The sequence below is a fragment of the Rhinopithecus bieti genome, unplaced genomic scaffold (genome assembly GCF_001698545.2).
Source record: "Rhinopithecus bieti isolate Rb0 unplaced genomic scaffold, ASM169854v2 scaffold_39870, whole genome shotgun sequence".
NCBI lineage: Eukaryota > Metazoa > Chordata > Mammalia > Primates > Cercopithecidae > Rhinopithecus > Rhinopithecus bieti.
The window spans coordinates 638,786-650,841 of NW_016817144.1; the positions used below are offsets into that span (position 1 = coordinate 638,786).

The 12,056-nt window shown below is 47.9% G+C and overlaps 1 protein-coding gene and 1 pseudogene across 3 annotated transcripts in view; both read right to left on the reverse strand.

The window, feature by feature from the left end:
* The window catches only part of PITPNC1 (phosphatidylinositol transfer protein cytoplasmic 1), a 346,211-nt gene that overhangs the window by 251,799 nt on the left and 82,356 nt on the right, over positions 1 to 12,056 (reverse strand). The gene's annotated exons all lie outside the window — the stretch shown is intronic.
* On the reverse strand, positions 6,781 to 7,925 carry LOC108517745 (40S ribosomal protein S2 pseudogene; annotated as a pseudogene). The gene has a single exon (XR_001882198.1). The product of XR_001882198.1 is annotated as a 40S ribosomal protein S2 pseudogene (transcript).

The following is a 12,056-nucleotide window of genomic DNA, read 5'->3' on the forward strand; positions in this document are numbered from 1 at the left end:
ATATATATAAAACATATATACACATATATATACATATATATATATATCACAATAAAGTTGATTTTTAAAAAATCTCTCGGCCCTGCTATTGCTTGGTTTTTATCCTCCTGAGCCTCTCTATAGCTATGGCACTTGAATTTCCTCCTTCCTCTTGGTGGCTTTTGTTCTGTCTCATTTCCTGATGCCCTCTCTAGGTCCCTAAACATTAGTGCAAAGAGGGCACCAGAGCAGAGGGGAACAATTCTCTAATTCCATGGGTCCACACTCAAGTGGAATCTCTAAGCTGAGGGACCCAGAGAGGTGGAGTAGCCGGCAGGGCCCTGATGACCCGCACTTGAACTCCCATGGGTCTGACAGCTGCTGTCACCGGAGCCTGGGGCTGCTGGTCTGAGTGTGTTGGGGCTCCGGCCAGGCTCGGGATGCTGAGGAGGAGGTAACCTAGACCAGTGCTTCTCACTTGTCAGCAGGCAGACAGATCCTAGGGATCTTGTTAAAACACAGCCTGATTCAGCAGGCTGGGCGGGGGCTGCAGCTTCTGCATTTCTAATAAGCTATGGAGTGATACGGTGCTGATGGTTGGAGGCCCACACTCTGAGCTCAAAACGGAGACCACAGGGATATGCAATGTGTGCAGAGAAGGAGGAGGCTGGCACAGGCCGCGGCAGTGGGGCGGGTGCTTGGCTATACTTGGGAAGGAAGTTCTCACAGTGACTACAGCAGGAACCCAGTTTCTGAGCCATCCTGGGGATACTACAGGGATTGGGAAAATTGCAGTAATGGGAGAACAAAATATAAACAATGGTCTTATTACAATTAGTATGGTTCTTATTGCATGTAGGTGACAGGTCCTTAAAAAAGGTTTGGTCCAGACATTCTCCCAGATCCCTCTCCATACTCTCTCAAGAAAGTCACCTGGGCCACGCGCAGTGGCTCACTCCTGTAATCCCAACACTTTGGGAGGCCGAGGCGGGCGAATCACCCGAGGTCAGGAGTTCGAGACCAGCCTGGTCAACCTGGCGAAACCTCGTCTCTACTAAAAATACAAAAATTAGCCGGGCATGGTGACAGGTGCCTGTAATCCCAGCTACTTGGGAGGCTGAGGCAGGAGAATCGCTTGAACCTGGGAGGCAGAGGTTGCAGTGAGCTGAGATAGTGCCACTGCACTCCAGCCTGGGTGACAGCAAGACTCCGCCTCAAAAAAAAAAAAAGAAAGTAGCCGGGCACGGTGGCTCACACCTGTAATCCTAGCACTTTGGGAGGTTGAGGTGAGCAGATCACGAGGTCAGGAGATCGAGACCATCCTGGCTAACACAGTGAAACTCCATCTCTACTAAAAATACAAAAAAATTTAGCTGGACATGGTGGCGGGCACATGTAGTCCCAGCTACTCAGGAGGCTGAGGCAGGAGAATGGCCAGAACCCAGGAGGCAGAGCTTGCAGTGAGCTGAGATCGCGCCACTGCACTCCAGCCTGGGCGACAGAGCAAGACTCCATCACAAAAAAAATAAATAAATAAAAAAATAAAAAAAAAAAAAGAAAGCCACCTGTTCATTCCTGTGGCTTCCCCATGGCTTCCCCAAGGGACTCCCAAATCTGTCCCTGATGCTGCTCCTGCACGCCTCCAGTGTTGCTAACAGCTGGTAGCTATCTCCAGCTCCTTAACTGAGCCTGAAACTCACCATGTCTCAGACACGCCTGCTTCCTCCTGAACTATGGTCGTCAGCTGGTGGTTGTACTGGACACTTCTATGACTCTCAATAGCCTTTCCATAGCATTGCCTGACAACCAAGACCAAGAGACAGTCACCCCTTTTCACACTCTCTAGTCTTTTATAATGGTTATCCCAGCTGCAATTAATTAGGGGCAGGATTATTTGTGAATATCCATCTCTCTCACGGGACAATAGAAGGGCAGAGGCCCTCTCTGCCCTGTGGTCTGCTTCCCACTCTGCCCCAGCACCACGCCGAGAACGTGGCATGAAATACAAGACATGCAATTACATTTTAAGTCTCCAACTCAATTCTGACACATTAGGAGGCTCTAAACACAAACATTGGGGACCATGTCAGTTTCTGAAATGCTCTTGTTTACTGACATTTAATCATTTTCCCAAGGACAGCTTTCTACAAGATCAGGCTGACCTCTTTGGGGGTTTTACTCTTAGATGATGAAGATATTTTGACATAAGGTCCAAAGGCAACATGCACCTGGTTGTGGCTGGCAGGTGGCTTTGCTTTTTAGATACAGAGCTTGGAGCTTGCCCTGACTGACAGTAACTTGTAGAGCAAATCTGTTTGGGGCAGAGGCAAAGCAGATCTCATTAGATTCCTAAAAGGACATGTTAGTATAGCCAGAAAGCAATACCTGGTTCTGAAATTCAGAATTTTGCAAGAGCCACTCAATCACCAAGAAAGGCCACTTCAAAAGCCTGTGACAACATCCATCAATACTCCAATCACTCTGGATCAGAATAAAAATGAAAAAGGTACAAATGAAACCTCTCTCACTGGTCCACACCACCCTCCCTGAACCTTGTATCTGAAAAGAAATTTTAGTTCAGAAAAAAAAGGTCTCCAGTGAGGCGCAGTGGCTCACGCCTGTAATCCCAGCACATTGGGAGGCCAAGACAGGTGGATCACCTGAGGTCAGGAGTTTGAGACCAGCCTGGCCAACATGGTGAAACCCCATCTTTATTAAAAATACACACACAAAAAAAAGCCAAGAATGGTAGTGCACACCTGCAATCCCAGCTACTCCGGAGGCTGAGTGAGGCAGGAGAATCAGTTGAACCCGGGAGGCAGAGGTTGCAGTGAGCCAAGATCATGTCACTCTGCACTCCAGCCTGGGTGACACAGTGAGATTTGTCTCAAAAAAAAAAAAAAAAAAAAAATCTCCTAAGTGGCTCAGGGCCCTTTTCAGCTACATTGGGAAGAAAAGCAGGTGAAGGAAACAAATGGTCCTTAACACAAGAATGCCCAGTTATTATTTTGCAAAAAGAGTCAAAGCTCTGTTAAAAGCAGGAACATATTCTTCTCTTAAGGAACTAGATTCCTTGCTGGATTTAGGGGGGAAGAAAATTAATACTCACTACTGAGGTATTCCAACCACTGGAATGAAGTAGTTGAAAGAGGATCAAGGCCACCATCATCTCCCAGCCCACCTCCTGCCAAGCACCAGCACCAAGCACTCCTCCTGCGACCCCCAGAGGGTCCTGTTCAAGCCACAGGTGCAGAAGGTGCAGACATCTGACTCCTATTTCCTCTGTATCCAAGAGGGGGATTTTCAAGCGAAAGGGCCAACAACACTGAATTCGGAGGGCAAGAGGGGTACTTTGAAGTGGGACTCTTAGAGCACTGCTGAACTTACTGTGTTAAAAGGGATGAGTTAGAAAAAGGTCAACACCTGGCCCTTTCTCTTTGCTGTTTTGGGTTGTGTAGGAAGGCCCTGCATGAAACCTTTACTGGGCACTGGCTGCTGTGAGTTTCTGCTGCTAATGGGCCCCATCTGCCCCCTTGTTTGTAAATTGCATTTGAACAAATGGGAACCTCTCCACCTGTGGGCGGCCCACAACCAATCAATGGCTGACATTGAGGGGGTACAAAAGGCTGACTTTGGCCAGCCCAGTGGCTCACACCTGTAAATTCCAGTGCTTTGGGAGGTCAAGACAGGAGGATCAGTTGAGGCCAGGAGTTCGAGACCAGCCTGGGCAACACTGTGAGATGCCCCCCCCACCCCCCACCACCCCCACCATCTCTACAGAAACTTTAAAAATTAGTTAGGCATTTAGGCGTGTGCCTGTAGTCCCAGCTACTCAGGAGACAAAGGTAGGGGGATCGCTGGAGCCCAGAAGTTCAAGGCTGCAGTGAACTATGATGGCACCACTGCACTCCAGACTGGGTGACAGAGGGAGACGCTGTCTCTAAAATAAATAAATAAATAAAGACCGACCTTGCCTGATGGGGGAAAACCAGCTCTGTGATGCAAGTCGGACTCCTCAAGACACCTGAAGTTTAGATTTACCCCTGCCCTGCCATCCTCCCAGCCCTCTAGCCCCGACCCCATACACCATCTCCATGAGAATCCCTTGACTTTTAGGGAAACTGACAAAAGACACAAGGAGCTAAGCTTCCATGAAGCTTTGGGAATATTTGGTTGATCCTAGGAAGAGAATTTCCAGTTCAAGTTCTCCAGTGCTTCCCAAGGGGAACTAGGCATAGAGGACTCAGAACCCAGCCCAGCTGAAGCCCCAAACACCAGAGAGGAGGCTCGTTTCCCTGTTCCACCTTATACAGATTAGAGAAAGGCTATCTAGTGCAGGGGCTGTGCTGTTCCTGGGTGACAGCCCCTGGCTCCTACAAAGATCCTACCACAAAAAGATGATTTTGCTAGTTCCTGGGCACCCTGAACCCAAGTTGGGAACAATTCAACATCGGCATGTGAAATCTCCCGGAACACTTACAAGGCAAAAAGAGTTATGTCTGCCACCAAGTCTTTTTCAAGCAGCTGCTTATGGGATTTCACATTGGCGCTACCATCACGGCACAGACTGTATTTCCTTAGTGCATTTCAAGACTTTCCTCTGCACTGGCTCTTAAGGAAACCCTCTCCCAACACACATTCTAATACCTTCCCTTCCTCCCCTTTCTCTTTTTCCTCTGCTCGCCCTGGGGCTTCCCACGATCACCTCCCCAAATCTCCACCTTAGGGGTGGCCCCTGGGGACCGACCACTCAAAGACAGGTGTGTGTTCAACAGCATACACTCTTAAAATCCCGATTTCACAGTGAACAGACACAATGCAACACACACCTCTGTGATCTAACCAGCCATCATTTGCTAGTCCAAGTGCTTGATTCTGGGGCAAAGTCAATTAAAAGTGAGAGAGTTGTGGCCAGGTGTGGTGGCTCACGCCTGTAATTCCAGCATTTTGGGAGACCAGGGTGGGTGGATCACCTGAGGTCAGGAGTTTGAGACCTGCCTGGCCAACATAGTGAAACCCCATCTCTACTACAAATACAAAAATCAGCCGGGCCTGGTGGCACATGCCTGTAGTCCCAGCTACTCAAGAGGTTGAGGCAGGAGAATTGCTCGGACCAGGGAGGCAGAGGTTGCGGTGAGAGGAGATTGCGCCACTGCACTCCAGCCTGGGTGACAGAGTGAGACTCTGTCTCAAAAAAAACAAAGTGAGAGAGTTGTAAAATCGTGGTCCAAAACATCCTATGAACTTTATTAAATTCACAACGCTGTGCTTTTTTGGTGCAATTTTAAATTAGCTTTTTAAATTAGCTTCCATCAATCTTCTCCCGGTCCACCGTATTTCAGATGTTGAATTCAGGACAGTGTTGAAAGATTTTTACGGGGCGAGTTCCACGGTTCCAATTCCAATTTACCGTTCTTCCTTTTGTGACTTCCTCTTAGAGTTTGCCAGCCTATGGGTCCTTGAGGACTGAAAAACCAATGAATTAATCAAAGGAAAAATGTTCTGTTTCCTCCATTTAGAAATTCGTTGAAATATAGATGAAGTCCATCATGAACAGCAGGACGTTCTGAGAAAGCCATCAGCCTAAATGTCTTTATGAATAACTATTATGTTAGAAGCTCAAAAGATCTTACATCTCAGTTAGATGAATAATCCAGCTACCAAGGAACACTGGGAAGCAAATGAACATAACGCAGTCTATACTTATTTCTCTGCTTATATGAACACATGAAATATCTTTTTTTTTTTCTTTGAGATGGAATCTCACTCTGTCGCCCAGGCTGGAGTGCAGTGGCGTGATCTCTGCTCACTGCAACCTCTGCCTCCCAGGTTCAAGCGATTCTCCTGCCTCAGCCTCCAGAATAGCTGGGATTACAGGCACGAGCCACCATACCTGGCTAATTTTGTATTTTTAGTAGAGATGGGGTTTCACTGTGTTGGCCAGACTGGTCTCGAACTCTTGACCTCAAGTGATCTGCCCACCTTGGCCTCCCAAAGTGTGGGATTACAAGCATGAGCCACCACACCTGGTTCTTTTTTTTTTTGAGATGGGGTCTCACTCTGTCACCCACACTAGAGTGCAGTGGTGCAATCACAGCTCAGTGCAGCCTCCACCTTTCAGGCTAAAACGATCCTCCCACCTCAGCCTCCCAAGTAGCCGGGACCACAGATGTGCACCACGATGCCCAGCTAATTTTTGTATTTTTTTGTAGAGATACGGTTTTGCCATGTTGCCCACAGAGCCATTCTCAAACTCCTGAGCTCAAGCGATCTGCCCACCTCAGCCTCTCAAAGTGCTGGGATTACAGGTGTGAGGCACTGTGCCTAGCCGAACACATAAAATATCTTTTCATTTTTACCACCGAATTCACATTCAGGCAGCTTCTCCTGATATCAGCAATGCTCCTTGACCCCAAGCCAAGGACTTCTCAAAGCTGAATTTGCTACCTCAGACTTTCAACGTACTATGTGAAGTATAAAATGATTGCAACACGGAGAAGACATCCTGTTTCACTTGTAAGAATTGGTAATTTGGGCTCAGAGAAAGCTGAATCAATATGGCCACAAATGCATATATGAAAATATATCCCACCAATTCAATTAAGTGATTAATCAATAATGCACATAAATTTAAAAAAAAAACGGATCAAAATAAGGCTTTCAATCCCCCCTACCCACCAATCAGAGGCACAAAGAGAGAAACACTATCCATATTCATTCCTGTTTAGCTATTATAAATTGTTACTCGCTATGCAGAAGTATTTGTTTTTTTGTTTGTTTGTTTGTTTTTGTAACGGGCTTAATTCACTTTATTTTCTTGTATAAAAGCCTATGTTGTAGCCACAGCTGGAGCCTGGGTCCGCTGCACGGAGACTCTGGTGTGGGTCTTGACAAGGTGGTCAGTGAATTCCTGATAGGGAGACTTGGTAAACAGCCTCCTTCCAGAGGTCAGGGGTCAGGTAGCTGTAGGTCTTAGAGATGGCATCAAAGGTGGCCTTGGCGAAGTTGCCCAGGGTGGCAGTGCAGCCCCAGGCTGAGGTGTAGCAGTCATCAATACCAGCCATCATGAGCAGCTTCTTGGGCACAGGCAGTGAGACGATGCCAGTGCTCCTGGGTGCAGGGATGAGGCGCACCAGCACAGAGCCCCAGCGGCCTGTCACCTTGCAAGGGACGGTGTGGGGCTTGCCGATCTTGTTCCCCCAGTAGCCTCTGCGCACTGGGACAATGGAGAGTTTGGCCAGGAAGATGGCCCCACGGATGGCGGTGGCCACCTCCTTGGAGCACTTAACACCCAGGCCGACATGGCCGTTGTAGTCCCCGATAGCAACAAACGCCTTGAACCTGGTGCGCCGGCCAGCACGGGTCTGCTTCTGCACCGGCATAATCTTCAAAACCTCGTCTTTGAGAGAGGCCCCCAAGAAAAAGTCAATGATCTCAGATTCCTTAATGGGCAGAGAGAAGAGATAGATCTCCTCCAGGGACTTGATCTTCATGTCCTTGACCAAGCGGCCCAGCTTGGTGACGGGCATCCACTCCTTATCCTCGGCCTTGCCTCCCCGAGCTCCGCGGCCGCGGCCCAGACCCCGTCCACGGCCGCGATCCCGGCCCCGGATGCCACTGCCGAAACGTCCGCGGAAGCCACCGCGGTTCCCCGTCCCAGGGCCACCAGGGCCTCCGGGCCCTCGCCGCTGCACCGGCGTCATCCGCCATTTGGTGTTTTCTCGGAGAAGAAGCTATGCAGAAGTATTTGTAAGTCTGAATTACTACAGGATGTTTGTGGTTTTAAAAAATACAAATGCTACATCTCATCAGTATATAATTATGTATGTACACAGTCTATATAAACACAATTTATGTATTTGTCTATAATATGCAAACTGAAGTCTTTAGTTGAGCTCAAGCTAAATAGTCTTTGTTTTTAAAAAATTTCCAATTGTTGCCGGGCATGGTGGTTCACCTGAGGTCGGAAGTTTGAGACCAACCTAACCAACATGGAGAAACCCCATCTCTTCTAAAAATACAAAATTAGCCGGGCTTAGTGGCCCTTGCCTATAATCCCAGCTACTCAGGAGGCTGAGGCAGGAGAATTGCTTGAACCCAGGAGGTGGAGGTTGCAGTGAGCCGAGATCACACCATTGCACTCCAGCACAGGCAACAAGAGAGAAACTCCATCTCAAAAAAAAAAAAAAAAAATCCAATTGTGAAATAATCTTTACGTAAATAATTTTCCTCGCTCCACCTCATTTGCATGAAAGCAGTCTGTTTTCTAGCATGATGTATATTGGTGAAGTGCCTACTAGGTGGTATTTTTGTCTCGATGACCATGTCTTAGGCACACAATAGAAAAAAGAAAAAAGTGTAGCCAGGCATGTGGCTCACGCCTAGAATCCCAGCACTTTGGGAGGCTGAGGCAGATGGATCACCTGAGGTCAAGAGTTTGAGACCAGCCTGGCCAACATAGTGAAACCCTGAAAATACAAAATTAGTCAATACTGAAAATACAAAAATTAGCTGGGCATGGTAGTGGGCGCCTGTAATCCCAGCTACTCAGGAGGCTGAGGCAGGAGAATTGCTTGAACCCGGGAGGCAGAGGTTGTAGTGAGCTGAGATCACGCCACTGCACTCCAGCCTGGGCGATACAGTGAGATCCTGTCTCAAAAAAAAAGAAGAAGAAGAAAGAAAAAGAAAGAAAGAAAGAAAGAAAGAGAAAAAGAAAAGAAAAGGTGTAGGCAAGTTCATTCCTCCCAACCCATAATAAACATAACTCTCTTCCTGTTCAAAGGACCAAGCAATTAAACTGCAACTAAGACAGCCACCAACCAGCACTGCTTTCTTTAAATTCAAGAGGCATGTTGTGAAAGCAAATGGGACATCACCCACGGAGACCTGGAGCAGAAGCCCTTCCAGAAACAGGGATGAGCAGGAAGTCCAGGAACCCAGGTGGTAATGCTGGCTGTGGAGCTCCATAGTTCTGCCACCCTGAGCAAGTCTTCTAATATTCCAGGCTTCGGATTCCTTGCCTATCAAGTTAGAACTTTAGATTAAATGATCTAAGGTTCAAAATCTAAGTTTTTTTGTTTTGTTTTGTTTAGAGACAGGGGCTCGCTCAGTCACCCAGGCTGGAGTGCAGTGGTGCAGTCACAGCTCACTGCAGTCTTGGACTTCTGCCCTTGAGCCATCCCCTTGAACACCTGCTCTCAAGCGATTCTCTTGGCCTCCCAAAGTTTTGGAATTATAGGTGTGAGCCACCACAGCCAGCCTACAGTTCTAAGATTCTTTAAGACAATCTCTTGGATATCTGGGTGTTGCTGAGGCTCAATGACACTGATTCTGATTCCCCAGGCTGCACTGTGGTTGCTGGAAAAACTTCATCACCCCCCAATATAACGGGATGGGTTTGGAGAAAAACAAGAAAGACACATCCTGTGTGATATGTATGTGGTTCTCTCTCTCTTTTTTTTTTGAGACAGAGTCTCCTCTGTCGCCCAGGCTGGAGTGCAGAAGCCCGATCTCCGCTCACTGCAAGCTCCGCCTTCCGGGTTCACGCCATTCTCCTGGCTCAGCCTCCCGAGTAGCTGGGACTACAGGCGCCGCCACTGCACCCGGCTAATTTTTTGTATTTTTAGTAGAGACGGGGTTTCACCGTGTTAGCCAGGATGGTCTCCATCTCCTGACCTCGTGATCCTCCCGCCACGGTCTCCCAAAGTGCTGAGATTATAGTCGTGCGCCACCAGGCCCGGCTGTATGTGGTCCTCTTAAGCAAAGGAGACTCCCTGCTTCATGAGTTCACACCGGATGCTTAGTATTTTTCATCCAACACAGACCAGATTTCCCCGGGCACCGCCCCCAAAGCTGTACTATTGTCCCGTGCTGTTCTATGGGGACCTATTATCTATCTGACTTCCAGTAGGAAGATTCCAGAAGCAATTATAGAATCATTTTCAAAACTTATAGAATATGTTTTACTTCTCATTTGAGAAATCTGAAGTACCAGTGGAATCTGATCTTTTCATGGACACAGTGAGTGCAGAGGGCAGCAGGAGAAGAAGCAGGAGGAGGCAGGGAGAACCTTCAGACCATGGCCTAGGTATGATGGAGAGAGAAGAAAGGAGTACTGGGTAGGAAGAGACTCAGAGTGAGACACAGCTGCAAGAAAGTTTTGGTCACACTGGCCGGGCGCAGTGGCTCACGCCTGTACAATCCCAGCACTTTGGAAGCTGAGTAGGGTGGATCACCTGAGGTCAGGAGTTCAAGACCAGCCTGGTCAACATGGTGAAACCTCATCTCTACTAAAAATATAAAAATTAGCCAGGCATGGTGGTGCGTGCCTGTAATCCCAGCTACTGAGGCTGAGGCAGGAGAATCGCTTGAATCTGGGAGGAGGAGGTTGCAGTGAGCCAAGGTCACACCACTGCATTCCAGCCTGGGTAACAGAGCCAGACTCTGTCTCAAAAAAAAAAAGGAAAGAAAGAAAGAAAGGGCCGGGAGCAGTGGCTCACGCCTGTAACCCCAGCACTTTGGGAGGCCGAAGAGGGTGGATCACCTGAGGTCAGGAGTTTGAGACCAGCCTGGCCAACATGGTGAAACCCCATCTCTACTAAAAATACAAAAATTAGCCAGGCGTGGTGGCACATCCCAGTTACTTGGGAGGCTGAGGCAGGAGAATTGCTTGAGCCCGGGAGACAGAGGTTGCAGTGACCCGAGATCGGGCCACTGCTCTCCAGCCTGGGCGACAGAGCGAGACTCTGTCTCAAAAAAAAAAAAAAAAAAGAGAAAATTTTGGTCACACTGATGGGGAGTCTGGGAGCCAATGCTGTCCACGAAAGGATCCTGCCTCCTGCAGCAAGGGGTCAACTAGGGAGTTCCGAGCCCTGGAACACAGATGAAGGCTAAACCCTGCAGCGGACTGAGTGCCCGTGCTGGGAGAACAGCCTGATGCCTTAAACTGCTTAGCCACCTCTAAGGAACAATGGCAATCCAGGGGCTGACAGGGAAGGTATGGAAAATCAATGAGCACTCACTTTGACAGACAATTCTGGGTGCAGAATACCTGCCACAGGTAATAAATCACTTCATTTAAGTTTATCTTTTTAGCAGTGCACAGTGGATTATACCCATACATCACTTCAACCCCTTTTCTGCCCTGTTGACAAAGGACAAATTGAGAAGGATGTTGGGAAAGTTGGGAGAAAGAAAGGAGAGAGATAGAAGAGCTCTGTTACTGGGCTGACGCAGTAAAAGGACTAATTGTGATGATAAAGTAATTATTATTTTTTGTTTTCTAAGCTGCTAGTTCCATTTGTAAAAATCTTACAGAGCTGTCCGGATTTACCAATGAAGTTACCATGGGTTGGAAAATAAAGGTAGCTTTTTTTCCAAACCCCTTAGGACATACAACATACCTACCATCTTGACAAGATTTCAAAATCTTTGCTTTTCTGATAATGGATAAGTTTGTGGGCTTCACTAATGACACGGCTTAGAAACTGATGCCCTGAGAACCTTGATGTCCAGAACTCAATGTGGTAAATGGGATTCCTGGTTCAGAAATATGGCGACAAATTAAGATAATATAGGGGCAGAATCTCCCACCACAAACACCTAGGAATACTGGATAAAATATAACCCCAGGAAGAAAGGGGAAAACAGAGTGAAAGTGTGTGAGCTGATTTTGGGACTGTTCTAGTAACTTACAGACTTACAATTTAAAACCCAAGTGGACAAAGGAGGTGAAACCGTGAGCCACCATGAAACAGAGAGCTGGAACTAAAACCCCAAGGAGGCCGGGCACAGTGGCTCACGCCTGTAATCCCAACACTTTGGGAGGCCTAGGCGGGTGGATCACCTGAGGTGAGGAGTTCAAGACCAGCCTGGCCATCATGGTGAAACCCCTTCTCTACTAAAAATACAAAATTAGTTGGGCGTGGTGGCACACGCCTATAATCCCAGCTACTTGGGAGGCTGAGGCAGGAGAATCGCTTGAACCTGGCAGGCAGAGGATGCAGTGAGCCAAGATCAAGCCATCGCACTCCAGCCTGGGCGACAAAAGCAAAACTCCTTCTCAAAAAAAAAAAAAA